Consider the following 17958-nt stretch of genomic DNA (forward strand, 5'->3'; position numbering starts at 1 on the left):
AGTAACTGAGTTACTTTTGATAGAAGTAACTAGTAATGTAACTAAGTTACTAATTTAAAGTAACTTACCCAACACTGGTCAATCATTAAAAATAAATCCTGGTCTTTCATTTTGCTGCTGCATTGTTCACAGAAACACATATTTTCCTGTTTCTTTCTGTTTGTGTGTTTCTGCTTTTGCCTGTTTAGCGCTGCTGAGCAGGAAAACCCAGACGAACAAAAACCTCTTTTAAGTAAATGTTTGAGTCACTTTGGGTCTGAAATGTAAAAATCTGCAGACTGAAACAGATTTGAAGGCATCACAGGAACAGCCTCACATTCAAAACATGAAAGAGAGGACTTTTATTTTGAAACACTCAGGAAATGACAGAGGGAAAGTTTTTTAATTAAAACAAATTATTAGTTTATGCATTCTAAGTTCATACAACCACCAAAACTGTGATGATCCTCCTTCTCCCTAAGATGGCAAACTGAAACACAAGTTTCCTTGTGGCTCAGGAAACTAACCACTCCAAGTTGGTGACTTTTGGAGATTTAATTTCCTGGATGATTGAGAATGCATCAAGACGAACACAAAAGGAAGTTCACCGCTTTTAGCAGCTCCCCCCCAGACAAACAAAGAGGCAGTTGGCAGTTAGAAATCAGCAATCATTCACACACCCCCACTCCCCTCCAGAATTCTCAGGTAACAACCTAATTTACATATGAATGACTAGCCAATTTAGCTTCCACTTGGCTGAAGCTAAAGCCTAGCTAAAAGCCTACCAGCCATTTGGCAACTCAGCCCATCACACGTCCACGTCTCTCCTTGTTTCGTCTTTTATTATGAAAGGGTTGTGTTTCCATGTTCAGTGTGTTTCATTTTGCTTCCGCTGTGGTGTCAGGTTCATTTGTGTCAGCTGTGTTTCCACTTCCCTCCTTTCTCTTCTGTGTATTTAAGTCCGCTGTCTTCCTCTGGGCCGTGTTGGTGCGTTTTCCTCCGTTCACGTTATTCCGGGTTTCAGGTTATCTCCTGATTCTGTTTAGGTCCATGTTCATGTTCATGTTTTTTCATCAGAGTTTCTCGCATGCACCTCCTCGGATTCATGTTCATGTTTTTCTTGTCATAGTTGTCATAGTCATACCGAGTTATTCCCAGGATAGGTTTTAGTTTTAGTTTCCGCTCCTGTTTGCTGGGCCTTGTTTTGTGTTCGTGTTTTTCAACCTAATAAATGGTTTGTTTTTTTGTTAAGATTCAGTTCCATCTCTCCCTTGTCTGCTTCCGGGTTCATATTGCAATCACATCAGCCACCGTGACAATAAACTTATTTTGATTTTTAACTTTCTTTATTTTTTCAACAATATTATGTATATATAAACATTTTGCATCTTACAATATAAAGCCTGGATCCTGCACATATTGCACTTTGAACTTGAACTGTGTTGTCTGTTTATTGGAGATTGTACTACTTGAATTCATTATCCTGGTGATATAACACATTAATTATCCATTTGGAATCAATATAGTATATAATACAGTATCTGTCTATCCATCTATATAGCTATTGAATTGAACTGGAGTGAATGGAAGAGAATTAAATAATGGATTTCATGTTCATGTTTATCTATGTTGTAACAGTGACGGCTTGAGACATCTGTTTGGCACTATATGAAGAGAATTAAATAAAATTTAAATAAAAATGATATTAACTGTATTTATACATTTTATATTTTTGGATGAGACACTGTCAGTGTGCTGTTATATAACTCAGGTATTTTTAAGGCCTGACTGGTGGCATTGGTGCCCATTGCTTTACTGTGCTGTTGGATGTGTATGTGGGCTATCCCTTGTACCTGACATTTGATTGGGCATCACTGTGTTGCTATGGTATGATCCTGGTAGTTGTTGTTAATAAAACAATAACAAATTCAAATTCAAACATTGCTGCATTCTTCTGTCACTGAGGATTCCAAACCTGCACTCAGTCTCCTCATTACTTTGGTATTGAACAGACAAACTTTGGAGCTCCTGCAAACTTTATTAACAAACTGCAAATATTTTACACAAATCTGCGACTGACAACAAGCACAGAGACTTCAAACAATCACTGAAGTAAGCACTGAAAGATTTACTTTAAAACAATAATGATTAAGACCTTTTTCGTAAGGTTGTTTTCCCTTGATTGCCAGCTGTTACTGTTTTTATCTTCATATCTTTCATATTTGTCCACCTAAACAATGCTTTAATGATACAGTTTGAGAAGTTTGATATGAATTTATCCAACTGACTTGAAACTGAAACTGACAACTGTCCTGTAATCTTACACAGAGAAACCAAATCCTGCGTCTTTGCCTTGACAGACGCCTAAAATGGCTCGAGCTGTGGTAAGTTACCCTTCACTGTGTCTGTTTCTAAACATTAAATCGTGTGAATTTTTAAAGAAAAATCCAACAACAACAATAATAATATGTAACAGAGCAAAACGTCAGATGACTTAAATGTTCCTCTGCAACACAAAGTCAAAGTCTGCCTCCTCCACAGGCAAAGGAGAAGCTCCCACGCTCATCCAGTGCAGACCGTTGTGCTCTGGACAATGAAGTTCCCGCTTTCATGTTCCGACCTATCAGCGCACCTGCATGTGAGCTCCTAAGTCCAACACCTGCTGATGCCAGCTTTCAGTCGAAGGACACAGACAAGATCATGCATCCAGATTTGAAAAACGATCGTTCATCCCTGGATGATGAAGTGACATTTTTCATGTGTCCTACTGATGTTCCTCTGCCTCCGAGACCTCCACCCACTGCAGAGGTAGGTCTCTGCAGAAAGCGCAGATATTCTACTGCTTTTTCTGTGGAGGATGAAGAGGAACATTTGATGCCCAAACGCATGAGGCTGATGAGTTCTGATGTACCAGTTTCTTCAAATCCTCCACCTGCTGATGCCAGCTTTCATGCAAAGGACACAGACAAGATCATGCATCCAGATTTGAAAAACGATCGTTCATCCCTGGATGATGACGTGACGTTTTTCATGTGTCCTACTGATGTTCCTCTGCCTCCGAGACCTCCACCCACTGCAGAGGTAGGTCTCTGCAGAAAGCGCAGATATTCTACTGCTTTTTCTGTTAATGATGAAGAGGAACATTTGATGCCCAAACGCATGAGGCTGATGAGTTGGGATGTCTCTAAGTCTCCAGCTGCTGAGAAGGAGTATGTTTGCTTTACGTGTCCTGAAGACAAGAGGTCTGAGTTACCTCTCAGCTCCCTCCAAGGCCATCCACCATCACAGGTCAATAATAATGACACTGACCAGTGTACCATTCTGCTGCCTCCTGAAATCCCAGTACCTCCAAGTCCTGCCCCTGTTGGAGTTCTAGAAACTGTTGATTTTCCTTGTGTTGATAATTAAATACATGTTTGTGGTAATAAATACATTTTTGAGCAAATACATGTTGAGATGATTCGGTTGCTTATGATGGTTATAATTCTCCAAACAGTAAAAACTAATTAACTGATGATACTAGACCCTTAAAAGAGATAAACACCACTAGTCAAGTCATAATGGCTACTTACAAATACATAAGCACTCAACACAACCCACACAGTGATCTAATGCACAAAAACAAAGGAGACTTAAACTGGCTGAATCAATTACTGTAAAGAAAACATGGAGGAAGGCTTCCTGTGGCGTCTGGCTGCAGTATAGGTCATAAACCTGCCTCCTGCATTACAGCAGACAGGTCAGGGGTCAAATGAAAAGCAAAATGTTTACCTCAGATTAGGGATGCACCGATACCACTTTTTTGGAAACCAGTACGAGTACGAGTACTTGCATTTCAGTACTCGCCGATACCGAGTACTTAATAAAAACACGATTTAAATTTACAGGTAACAGCTTTAGTCCTATAATTTAACAACAAACAAACAAGGGACTGGTTTGGAATTAAGAACATTTATTTAAAATGAAAAGCATGTTGTATGCAACATATTACAGAATAAATAATTATAAAAAAATGTAAACAGTGACAGTGCAACTCAAGTATTTTTCAGTTTATTTTAAACTCTGCCGCTTTGGACAACACAAGGGGCATTAATAAACATCTTTGCCATTTAGTGCACAATATGTGAATAAACTAACAACATCCACTGACATAGAACTGTGGCAGTCAGTGCAACTGAGGTAGGTATTAACATCGAGTCTAAGATGACTCACTAAATGGAGAGAAACAGTGAGTGGCAGGGTTTTTTAAGAAAAGTAGCTTTTCTGCATCATCAGCAGTCAGACTGTTTCTGTTTTCATCTATAATGTGTGACACTGAGCTAAAAAGCCTTTCACTGTCCACACTGCTACATGGGGCTGAGAGCTATTTACAGGCTATTTTAGCCAAAGTGGGGAACCTGATTTTGTTGACACCCCAGTACTTCAGAGGACTGTCTTCACGAGGGCTTGGGGCCTCTCCGAGGTATGTGTCGAGCTCAATGGCAGCACCTGCTGCCAGCGGCAGCCTGGGCCTTGAGGAACAGTTTAGCAGGAGGTTCTGCAGCTTCTGCCCGACTCCCCTCTGCCTCACCTCTAGAAGCTCCTGCTTCAGGTGCAGCTTGGCCTCTGGAGCAGTGTTGGAGAAGAAGCGATCTTTATACCTGCACAAAATTCATAAATGTATTAATATGTGGAAAAATAGGACTGATGTCATGTAATATGTGCTGTTCCAGCGTGTCTGTATGTCCTGCTGCAGTCTCTTTATTGGCTGGTTGAGCTGTCCCTGAATGTCCTCGAGGCGGGAGTAGGCTAAGGCGGAATGTTTAAAATGCCCAACTATTTTCCGTCCCACTGCTTTAGCATCAGCTATGCTCCTCTGTGCTAATAAGCGTGGGTAAATAAGCGTGGGCAAACTCTTTGTACTCGTTGTCGTGTTGGGATTTTAGGTGCTTGATTAAATTACTTGTGTTAAATGCGCTACCTTTTGAGCCTCCTCTGGACAATTTCGATGAGCACAATTTGCAGTCCGCCTTTGTTTTCGTGTCTTCGTTCACTTTGAAATAGTTCCACACGGCTGACTTGTCTCGCCTCGCCTTCTCCCAGCTCTGAGATGCAGCCGGGGCCTGTGGGGCGGGCACTCGGCGCCTGTGATTAACCCCTTACATGCCGCTCAAACATAGACAGGTCTCAGACCGTGGTATCAGTCCTCGGTATCGGGGAACTTTTCACGAGTACTTTAGAAAATGTGGTATCGAGGCCGATACCAGATACCGGTATCGGTGCAACCCTACCTCAGATTAAATATTTCCCAAAGTAAATTGGACTGAACTGGCCAGTTAAATACATGAGGGGATACGAATAGAAAAAAAATATCTAAAAACAAAGAATGAAAACCAACTATTAATTTAATACTTAAGTCTGTGAAGGTTCTCAGTCATCCAGGTCATCGTAGTCTAAGGAGCTTGGAAAGAAAAGCGTCTGGACTTCTTGAGTTGCTTGAAGACGTTTCACCTCTCATCCGAGAAGCTACTTCAGTTCTAAGGGTCAATGGTGGGGAGTCCCAGACTTAAAACCAGTGGGAGTTTCCCCCCAAAGAGGGACAAAGGACCCCCTGATGATCCTCTACCTAATCACATGAGCCAAGGTGTGAAAGCGGATGTGGGTCCTAATCAGCCAGGGTTTCGGGTGAGCTCATTGTGAAACCTGGCCCCACCTTATCATGTGATTTCCTGAGGTCAGATGGCCCAGGATGTAAATGGTCTGAGATCGCTTCCCAGACGCCTTAACGTCCAATGAAAAAAACACATCATTTTCTCTCCAGTTACCCTCAGCAGTTCAACAGACCTCCAGCACCAGTAAAACATTAACCAGAAATTGTTTATGGGACATGTGTCGTTATTTATGTTTGTGGAAATGTGCATTAAAATTAAAATAAAGATGCTGGTGTCTGACGTTACTGACTTCCCAATTGTGTGGCTTCTGGGGTGGCCTTCACAATTCAATTTTCAATTCAATTTTATTTTCTCAGCGACAAATCACAACAATATTATAAGGCAGACCCTACAATAATACATACAGAGAATAAGCCCAACAATCATATGACTCCCTATGAGTGAGCAGTCTGGAGACAGTGGGAAGGAAAATCCCCCTTTTAACAGGAAGAAACCTCCAGCAGAACCAGGCTCAGGGAGGGGCGGGGCCATCTGCTGCGACTGGTTGGGATGAGAGAAGGAAGACAGGATAAAGACACGCTGTGGAAGAGAGACAGAGGTTAATAACAGGTATGATTCAATGCAGAGAGCTGCATTAACACACAGTGAGTAGGAAAGGTGACTGAAGAAGAAATACGCATTGCATCATGGGAATCCCTCAGCCACATACACCTGTTGCACTACACAACAAATGCAAGCATGTCAGTTTTATTCATTTTATGCTCATCTTCGTACAAATTTTAAAGGTAATGCAGTCAAAACTTTGTAAGTATCTGAGTGATTGGATGAAGCGGTTTGATGACGTAACACGTATTAGATTATAATATTATTTTATGCCATGTTAGACCCCTAATTAAAGATGGTGAATTATTATTTAGTTTTAGTTGGCATTATTCTCCTGAATTAGAAGAAGCTGATAACTATTGCATTAGTTAAACTGATTTGCATTACATTAAACTGCTGACTTGTTGTGAATGAATGATATTGTTTTATGATGCATTATACTGCTGAGTTATAAGAAATACTGTTCGCAGAAAGTTATTGTCTTATTTGTCTGATTAGAAGAGAACAGAATATACTGGAGTTTTCTGCCCCATCTCAGCAGGAGCAGATAGAGCCAAGGTCGTAGCTTAGGCGCTGTGTGAGAGAAAGCATGTGAATGTTTAGGCTTTTTATGATAAGGTGGAGGCACCAGAGGCTATAAGAGTTTGAGCAATGCTCCACCATTTTGAGATCTGAGGCTGTCTGCATCAGTGTCCATCTCCCACGCGTGCGTTCATTAAAATCATCGTTTGACTCAACCCGACCGGACCAGTGTTGTTATTGTGGTTTTTCTCTTGTCTCCATCCCCAATATTTTGAACCATAACATTTTGGGGGCTCGTCCTGTGGTATTGGGGTGGAATTTAAAAGTTTGGACGGTCCGAGGTTGTCGAACGGACAGGCACGAGCCAGTGGTCTTATGTGAGTGGGCATAAGCCGGCTTATCTAAAGGTAAGGCACTACCTGTTGAATTATTTCCAAAGTGTGCCAAATTGGATATGACTAAATTAAAGTCTACTCACTGAAATTACTGGTAGAGGGTCTGTTTTGATTTTGATGAGGATCCGTGTGTGTTATGCAGTTAAAGTCGGCTAAGAGTCTTTAATGAAGTTGAAAAAGGAATTGAAAGAAATGCTGGGTTCGAGTCCCAAGGAATTGAGTTAGAGTCTCAAGTAGTTTGATAGGGAATTGGTCATTTTGTTGGTTAGAGTCCAAATTGGTTATAGAGTGGACCTGAGTGGTCAGTTTGTGGGTTCGAGTCCCCATTGACCTCTAGGTGGCACTTGCCTTAGTCATACTCTTGTTTTAAGGCGTTGACTGGTGTTTGAAATTGTTATAAATTATTATAGAACGGCGGTTAGAGTCCGCTAAGAAGCGCATAGCCCGGAGGTTACGCTCCCTCCTGGCCGTGGACGCGCGGTCTTGACCTGTCGGCGAACAGGGTTAGTTCAGTTTGGCTTATCTGTGGGGTACAGGGCATCCTGAAATAAGCTAGGAGTTAGAGTCTCCTCACCGTTTGTAACGGTGTGATGTGCTTTTTTGAATACTGTTAAATTGAGTTAGGGACCTTAGGGATTAGGCCAGATAAAGTTAGAGTCTGATACTGGTTAATTGATTACAAAAAAGTTGGACTTTCTTCGGTTGGACCCGTTATGGTTAAATTTGTCGAAATTGTGTAGGTGCTCTTTAGAAATTAGGTCAGAAACTGTTCCAGAAGTAACAGATACTGTTTGATTGATTACAAAAAAGTTGGACTTTCTTCGGTTGGACCCGTTAACTTAAATTTGTCGAAATTGTTAGGCGCTGAATCTGTCAGGCCTGTCAGTGATTGTAAATATAAGACGTCTTTGTAATATAAAATAAAAGAGTTTTGTCTGAGCTTTGTGTGACCCTGTGTGTGACGACAGCGCACTGCAGCGCTGCGAGCTATTTTTAGACTGTGTGTGAACATGCAAATGAGCTGTGGAGCGCACAGAGGACTTTTGTTGCTGTTTAGCGTGTTTTATGATTTGCAAATAATGATACATGCCTGTAATTAAAACGCTGATTTTGCTGATTATAATACTACAGATAAGGTTTTGAATGACTACGCTGAATGTTTGATGTTCGGCTGGGTTTTGATATAGAAGAGACAAATCGAGCATGATTAAGACCGGCACGTCAGCCGGCAGAGTAAGATTGTGAGGAAAATGATATTAAATAAATCTCTCAGTGTGTTGATACAGGTGGCTACGGGCCTGGACCAACTGCCCCCACAAGCACAGCGGCCGAAGCAAATTATAGTAATGGAAACCACACTCAGCAAGAATCAGCAGCTGTGGAAAAGACAGCAGCTAGCAGAGAATTAAAGGAGAAATTAAGAGAAGCTTTAACACATAAAATTGGGGCCAACAGACTTGTGGAGGTTGGGAAGGCTTCCGGAGCATCACAACAAAAGGTGAAACAAAAACACACACAAGCAGAGTAATGTGAGAGAGAGGCACATGTTAGAGAAATGCCTCGTTTTTTCTCGATTTCCGTCAGCGTCTCTTCTTTCTGAGAAGACTGAGAAAGGCCCGGCTCCCACCACCGATTCTGACCACCTTCTATAGAGGAACTATCGAGAGCATCCTGAGCAGCTGTATCACTGTCTGGTTCGGGAACAGCACCATGCCGGACAGACAAGCTCTACAGAGGGTTGTGCAATCAGCTGAGTGCACCATCCGCTCTGAGCACCCTGACCTGCACTCAATCTACAGCAGGCGGTGCTGGACCAAGACCAGGAAGATCGTGAAGGACCTCAGCCATCCCAACAACAGACTGTTCTCTCTGTTGCTGTGTACGTGACAAATAAACATCTGGATTTGGAAAACGAGGCACTCGCAAAGCCACCAGCATTGTGCCTGATCGGACACACCCCTCTCACACACTCTTCACACTCTTGCCATATGGAAAAAGACAGCTTCAGCTGACAGAGCTGTGATGAGACGCCCATTAAGCCCAGATGAAAAGTGAGGCCGAGCAAAACAATGCTGACCTTAACCACTCTGCATTAAAACTGTGCAGGACAGTGACGGAACAACAATGATCGTCGGGCAGCAAAAAGGGCGTGCCAGAGACAGGAGGAGTAACTGAGGTCAGGAGGCACCTCAGAATGGGCAAAACACCAGGAGAAAATAAGCTGAAGGCACAGGTGTCGGGGCTCGGCCAGGAGCTGACCTCTGAGAAGAGCCGAACAGCAGAGCCGCAAAAGGCCGTGGAGCAAAGCAAGGAAAACATCGATGGACTTCAATCTGAAGTGGACGGAAAAGATTCTGAGGTTTCTGCCCTCAGTAAGAGCTCAAGGCATCAGAGCAGAAACTGACCATGGCTCAGGAGGAGCTGGCTGATAATCGAACCCATCAGGCTTGGAGTCCCAGACACAGGACTTGGAATCAGGCCGGAGCTTGCTGGAGCAGGAGGTCGCCAAACCTGACGAAGAAGCTCCAACAGCAGGAGCAAGCCCTGAAGGAGCTACAGAAGAAAAAGGGTCAAGTTAAGGAGGAGTGGAACAAGGAGAAGTTGCAGGACACTGGAGAAAAGCACTGCCTCAATTGGGGCCAGAACCAGTATGGACAGAACTTTGAGCAGCAGCACCAACGGATGCAAACAGACTGAAAAGGAGGAGGGCAGGACCCCAGGGCATGCTTCAGGCCGTGGTTTACCCAGAACACCAGAACAGGAAAGTGATGAACACAAACACCCACACAAACACACACATCTACATGCATTGACTCAGAATGAAGAGAAACACACATATGAACATATGCACTCGTTGATTGAGTGAGAAATGACACACACACGTGCAAAAAAAAAAAAAATCGAAATGCTGATTCAACTCACTGAGGAGTGATCCACACACACACATTTACAAGCTTGTGCAATAAAGAGTGATACACACACGCTGTTGCAATGAAGAATGCTTTACTAACAAATGCTGCACACAAACATCCAAATATGGAGTTAGTTACAACAACAAGAAGCCATTGATTGTTTATTGGTTAAATGCATTTCATGCCACACAGAGGGCATCTGTGTAGATTTAGGGGACAAGGTCTAAAGTCGTTTGGTTGTGAAAACAATGTCTGTGCGTGATGTCTGTTTATGGCTCAAGGCCTCCACTGAATTGTTTACTGTGCTTCACACAGCCTGATAAGGAGCAGTGGTACAGAGTGAAAATGATGAATTAACGGTGTGAGTTTTATTTCGGAGAGAATATGAAAAGGTTGTGTTGATTTGACTCAGTTGTTTAAGTTTCTGCCAAAGCAAAACATTTGTGTGCAACCAGTGTCCACTATTGAATTAAGTCAATCCAACATGTATTTGTCAGTGCAAAAAGGAGTTACGGTACCTGTATGCCTACACAATATAGTGTGTGAAGTTTTGGTTGATTTTTGGGTTTTGTTTGACACTAGGTTGATTCTATCAGTGAGGTTTGGATTGTTCTCTTTCTCTAACATAGAGAAAGAGGGTTTGATCTTTGGACATGTTTGTAATGGGCCCCAGTATTTGTTATTATATGAGTGTTTTATTGGTTACGTTTGTTTTTGCTTTTGTTACAGTGCACTGAGATAAGAACATCAGAGAGGTGTGATCCACCGGTGGTGATATTTTGGTATCTTGTGAGTTCCTGATTTAACAAATCAGCTCTTTAATCCAGGCCTGAGAGATTGAACTTTAAAGCGCTATAAAATATTCTTACTGAAAACAGTCGCAAAGTATTTTTCTCCATGATTATAATGGGCTTGGGAGAAATTCACTTATATGGGACATTGATCACATGAGAAGTCCTGAGCCTAAAAGGATTGCAGCGAGTCGATCCAGTCCAAAAAAGAAAAACAAACAAACAAGGAACTGTTTCCTTTAAAATGATGACGTCATCTTGCTGGTGATGGAGGCTCGAATAGGTTGCGCGTGAGACTCCATTATCAGCAATATCTGGTATGAATGTGTGTGGATGTATGCATGTATCCCGAGATAACAGGACTGGGACATCTAAATAAATGTGTGAAACAATCGCCTTCAAAAAGGTTATCAATTCACTTCAACCAAAATTAGGAACACTCGGTGCGGCAAGAGTTAATAGTTATTAGTCTCAACACCCAAGGATAACCAGAAGAGCATGATTGATATGATGGAACTGAGATTTTGTTACACTTAATTTTTGCAAAACACAACTAAAACTAAACTGAAACTAAGGATTTTCAGGAAAATAAAAACTAGACTAAACTAGCAAAGAATTGGTAAAAACTGATTCCAACTGGTAAAAAAAAATTGAAAATCTGGAGGCAAAACTAGAAAAAACATAGAAACTAATGAAAATTGCAAAATAGTTAAAACCCTGGGGCGGAGATTGGCAGATCTGACCAGGAAATGTTATAAGATGGATTGTCAGGACAGTCAGCGTTAAAGCCACTTTCAGTCCATACTAGGATGGCATTGGACATCTTCGGGGCGGAAGAGAGTTGGTGTGACCAAGGTGTGGTTTGGCTTGTTTTATGTATATTTGAGATCATATGGCTCTGGATGGACCAGTTATCAGGGCATGGAAGGAGGACAGACTCATTGACTGAGGAGAAGGAATTTCCTGGGATTGGAGATCCTCTGGGTGAGTGGTTGATTAAAAGCATGCATAAAATAGAAGTTATCTGTTGTTATTGATTGGTAATAGATTGATAATTGGCCACATTTACAGCTGTATTGACTTGTTGTGGACGTAGTCGACTTCAGGTTTAAGCACTCTAATTAACAGGTTGAAAATAGTGACATTAAAGGAAGAATATGCAGCACCACCCTGTCAGACGCCAGTGACGGTGGAGCTCACTGATGATTCAGGTGAGCTGGATTCATGGCTGATTCAAAACTAAGATCCCCCTGCTGTGGTCAGGAAGGGGAGAACAGGGGGAAATAACATTTAAAAGAGGCATTTATAAACGTTTATGGGTCAAGCGAAACGGGATAAAAGGGGGTGTTTTACTGTTATTTTAATATCAGCATTATTATTGTATGAGAATCATGCAACAAGTATTGCATCGATGATCATATATTGAAGCTTTTGACCTTATACTAACATCTGTGTTCCTGTGATGGTTATAACCTCTGATGAATCTTCTATTTACAGGTGTTAGGATAATGATATAATTTTTATTGCAGGTGTAACCATGATCATTTTCATACATATTGCAACTTGTTGCTCATTGTAGAGTTGTGCTCAAGTTAATAAGGGTTAAAAGCTACAGTCAGCGCGAATGTCTGACTGATCTATTGAGGGAAAAGGCTTCGAGCATAGAAGGCCGCACGCGCTTACAAAACACTGATATCATGTTATTGTTTGTGATCTTTTCTTCAATTATGTCTTTAAGTTTAGTTTAAATAGTGGCAGTTAATTAAACGACATTTATTAAAATATTAAATACCTGAGTCAGAACATTACACGCAGATCACCTTAACGATCTGGGAAACCTTGTAGCTGCCTAACCTTTTCTTTTAATGTTCTAGCTCCGTTGATTTGACACATGGGGATGTGTCAAAAAAAAAAAGGGGGGGGGGGAAGTTGAGCTTTAACATCAAACAAGGATTATTTGAACATTTTATAACTTCATTTGTGTCTTTAATACCTTAGGAATGGTAAAACTTAAGCTAATAGCGGCCCGAGAAGTTTCCGGTCTTTTGTAGAGAATCAGTAAGAAGCATAAATCATTATTTCCATGTGTAAGCATCAATCATTGAAATGAACTGAATAGCGTTTAGAAGATTTGTTAATTTCTTTGTCTTTTGTTAAAAAGAGTGGTTTCAATAATGTTCAGACACACCTTGCAAATGTGCTTATAATGAGTTGGCACTTGGTCTTTTGAAGGTCATAAGCTTCGTTCGGCGTGATGGTCCGGACTGATATATTGCAGGTATTGACTTTGAGTGCAGAGGGCTAAATGCAAACACGCTTACACACACATAGGATATGATTAGAATAAGTCCCTGGAACATTCTGAATGTTTTTAAACCAATTCTGAATCACTAGAAGGTCAGTAGATAACAACATTAGATTATTAGGGTTAGGAAGAGAGGTGTTTTGGTTTTCTGTCTCTTACAGAGAAAGGAACAGACACCAGACGAGGTCACAGATATACGAGGATCCTCCGCAGCAGAGACAGACACAGTGACTGCCAAGACACCAACTGGGTCCAAGGGTCATGGCGTTTGGGCTCCAGCTAGTCACCACAAAAGGATGGATCCCATAAACACAGCAATAACCATGAAGGGGTTGGCGGAAATCCGGGAACACCAGACCAACGAAGTTCGAGAGGCTCTTGGGCAAAAAGGGGGACACCTTCCTGTTCCTTTTTCTGGAGGATACACAGATCGTTGTTTGAAATCGGGGCAGAATAATCCCCTGATCTGTGCCACGACTGAAGGGTTGTCTAACCCCTGAGGTTGAAGAATGAAGAGCAGAGGATCACCCAACTGGATGACACTGGTAGCTGCAGCAATAACATAAAAGGCTAAAAGCTCCTTGGACAGAGGTTCTAGTCTGAGTACGTCTGGAGGGTATAAGGTAGCACCAAATAAAGCTGTGGGAGACCTGGGGAGTGTCATCTGTACCTGCTATTGTTGGAATAATAGTTTGTCTTGCATCTGAACTGCGCAAACATAGAGGTCATCCCACATATGGTTCGCCCCTCAGGGGGACAAAGGACCTCAGGAGTGAGAAGAGATGAACCCAGCCACACTGGATTATGGGGTGTTGGTGAGCTCATTATTCTAATGAGCTCATCAGGGGGAATTATTAGATTATAATATTATTTTATGCCATGTTAGACCCCTAATTAAAGATGGTGAATTATTATGTAGTTTTAGTTTGCATTATTCTCCTGAATTAGAAGAAGCTGATAACTATTGCATTAGTTAAACTGATTTGCATTACATTAAATTGCTGACTTGTTGTGAATGAATGATATTGTTTTATGATGCATTATACTGCTGAGTTATAAGAAATACTGTTCGCAGAAAGTAATTGTCTTATTTGTCTGATTAGAAGAGAACAGAATATACTGGAGTTTTCTGCCCCATCTCAGCAGGAGCAGATAGACGGGGAGCCAAGGTCGTAGCTTAGGTGCTGTGTGAGAGAAAGTATGTGAATGTTTAGGCTTTTTATGATAAGGTGGAGGCACCAGAGGCTATAAGAGTTTGAGCAATGCTCCACCATTTTGAGATCTGAGGCTGTCTGCATCAGTGTCCATCTCCCACGCGTGTGATCATTAAAATCATCGTTTGACTCAACCCGACCGGACCAGTGTTGTTATTGTGGTTTTTCCTCTTGTCTCCATCCCCAATATTTTGAACCATAACACACGCTATTTTAGTTTAAAATGCTTATAATGTTATGATAAATGGTAGTTTTGTTGTTACTTTTACAATATTATCCATCCTTCAGTTTCAGCGAACATGACAGTTAGCAGTGTAATAATTCCTCTGTGATAAAGAAAAATTAACCTGTTTTCTTTTTGTGTGGGAGCTCGCACAGTGTTTCAACTTTACAGCCTTTTAATATGAAAGTCCTGTCAGTACACTTCCTTTTTACATCATTTCACACTTGCCCCGTGAAGGGCAACAGTCTGACGTCTGCTTAGCCAGGAAAGCTTCAGCTTGTTTCTTTCCGCACATCTTCCTCTTCACTGTCGGTGGCTTACAGACATGTTAACAAGCATGGACGTATCAAAACTTTGCTTGATTTTGCTGTTACCACTAGCTGTGTCCCATGATGCTGAAGGTAATACAAGGAAACTATTTTCATTATGCATTATTAATATTTTTAAATTTATAACCTCCTTGCTTTTAGTTTAAACTAAACACATTATTATGGGATTAAAAAGATGGTTTAACATTCACAAAATATAGAAACTAAAGTCCTCTCTGACACAGGCTGAATCTTGTATTTACCGTATTTTGCTGTCCCTGTTTACAGAGACTGTTGTGAAGACAGTCAGGAGAGAACACGATGTCACTCGGATTTGCAACAAGGAAAGTCAGACTACTATTGTTTTGATTATCTGTAAGATCAAAAGACAGAGGGACACAGGAGGAGAGTGTCATCTGCTGTATCGACACGGAGAGAACGTTACTCAGGAATGTGACCCCAGGTTCTCAATAACAAAAGAAAATCAGACTGCCTTTCTGGAGCTGACCAGTTTAACACCAGCTGATAGTGGGAACTTCACCTGTGAGTGTACAAACACTGAAGGGACATATATTGTCCATATCAGTGTCACTGTGGAAGGTAAATGCATTTTGGTTTCTTTATCTGACACAGTTATTCAGCACTGTGTCAGCATTGTATTGACCTGCTTATGTGTTTTTTATTCTTGTAATTTGTTCATTTCTTTTCTTCTTATTTTCACTTACAGCAGTTTAAATACTCTCACTGACTCATTTATCAGGTACATCTTTGAACCGAGTTGGACCACCTTCAGCCATCAAACATGTCTTCATTTTTTGTGGCACAACAAGGCGCTAAAAACATTCCTCAAAGATTCTCAAGACATATTGAAATTACATCATCACACAGTTGCTGCAGATTCGTCAGCTGCTCTTACTTGAAGCAAACTTTCCGTTCCACCACATCCCAAAGGTGCTCTGCTGGATTGAGATCTGGTGACTGCGCAGGCCGTACATGATTTGAGCGCCGTGACATGGTGTGGTATCCTGCTGGAAGCAGCCATCAGACGATGGGTATTTTTTGGGCATAAAGACATGAATGTGGTCAGCAACAACCTTCAGGCAGGCTGTGGTGTTTAAATGATGCTCAGTGGTTACTACAGGGTCCAAAGTTTGCAAAGAAAATCCTTCACAGAGCATTACACCACCAGCAGTCTGAACTGTTAGAAATCAACTCATCGGGCAAGGCATCGTTTTTTTAGTCTTCTGTTGTCCAGACTTGCAAACTGTAGCCTCAGCTTGCTGTTGTTAGAGGACAGCAGTGATATCCAGTGTGGTCCGCTCTGCCTCAAGGTTTGATGTGTAAACAGCATTTTTACCCAGAGAATCACAGCTCACTGGATATTTTCTATTTTTCAGACCATTGTCTGTGAACAGAGATGATTGTGTGGGAAAATCCCAGCAGATCAGCAGTTTGTGAAGCACTGGGACCAGTAACATGTGCCATGTTGCTCTGTTTGAGCATTGATTTGCTGACATTTTATTATTTTATTAACCTTTATTTAACCAGGAAGATGAAGCTGACATGTGATTGACAAATGAAATGAACACTGAAATATTTGTGTTACACCCTGAACAAGTATACCTCATAAAGTGGCCAGTGAATGTATATAAGCAGCTGGACCAATTTCAGTTCATAGTAATATTCAGAAAAGATGCAAAAGAAGAAGAAGAAGACAAAAGAAAAGAGCACAGTGACAATATTTAACGCTCTGTGGTTATAAAACTGGGGTTTCATTACTTCACTCAGAGTTTCAGTAGACGTAAACTGTGTTTGATTTGTGTTTTGATTTCCAGGAAATGAAAGTAAATGATTTTACTGACAAATGCATCTTTTCAATGATTTAGACACAAACGAGGCCCACACTTCAGCAGACAAATCTTTTTCCGTTTATCTGCCCGGTGTTGTGATCATCTTTATAACTGGAGTTATCGTGGGATTTATCTACTGGAGGAAAAGTAATGGGTGAGACTATTTTTGCTGCAGTAATTCAAAGATGATATAGATGTAGAGAAAGTAAAAGGAAACATCACATTTCAATAAATGAGAATTCGGTGTGTGTTAAACATCATGTCTAGAATGAACACTTTTTATCCTTCCAAAAATAATTATCATTATTAAGAGAGAAGATAATATAAATGTAGATGTTCTTACTTGATTTTTCTCTGTTTGAATGTGAATAGTGTTACACTAATGCTGACATCCTTTCTTATCAGCGTGGCTGCTTAAGGTCAGGAACATCTGGAGTGTCTGTACCTGAAAATCCCAACGGTTTGGTGAGCAATTTATTGCTACGATCTACAGCAGCTAGTTAAAAGTTTGCCAGTAAACATAAAACATGTACATTTATGTTTTAGGATGTTACTTATATAGATAATTACAGATTAGTGTTATAATACTATTAGTGCCAACTTCAGTGTCCTTTATTTTGTGAAGAAGCTCTTACAGAAATGAGCAGAAACATTAAATAATCCAGGCAACAGATGGAGAGATTTAAAGATCAATAGAGTGTGTGGGTAGACCGGGTTGAACTTGATTAATACCTAAAATATTTCACTTTTCTAAAGGATGACGATGAGCCAGATCAGCCCTATACAAACCTTCAGCAGCCATCGAGTGATTCCTACCAGACTATCATCTCAGTGAACCATCAACACGACAACAAGACACGCTCAGCAAGAAGCACAGGAACTGTGGGAGTGGATAATAAAGCTCTATGAAACATTTTAAAGTATATAAAACTTTAGGTGACATACTAATATAATAATATTCATATATTATAATAAACGTCCATCTTTTCACACTGGATAGTTGTTTCCCAGTAATGGAGACCATTCAGTCATAATACTCCAACTCAGGCTCTCAGATTTAATACAATACAAACACAATAAACTGTGGCAAACATGACTCTTTGTATCAGACTAGTTTTGTTTTTGAACAAACATCTCATCATAATTTGAACACAATGTCCATCCAGATAAACAGAGAGATCAGTCTGGCTTAAACAATGTTGGTG

General features: G+C 40.9%; 1 protein-coding gene across 1 annotated transcript in view; it reads right to left on the minus strand.

The window, feature by feature from the left end:
• The window catches only part of LOC112432436 (protein NLRC3), a 3307575-nt gene that overhangs the window by 2933249 nt on the left and 356368 nt on the right, over window positions 1–17958 (minus strand). The window lies entirely within an intron of this gene.

The sequence above is a fragment of the Maylandia zebra genome, unplaced genomic scaffold (assembly GCF_041146795.1).
Source record: "Maylandia zebra isolate NMK-2024a unplaced genomic scaffold, Mzebra_GT3a scaffold03, whole genome shotgun sequence".
Lineage (NCBI taxonomy): Eukaryota > Metazoa > Chordata > Actinopteri > Cichliformes > Cichlidae > Maylandia > Maylandia zebra.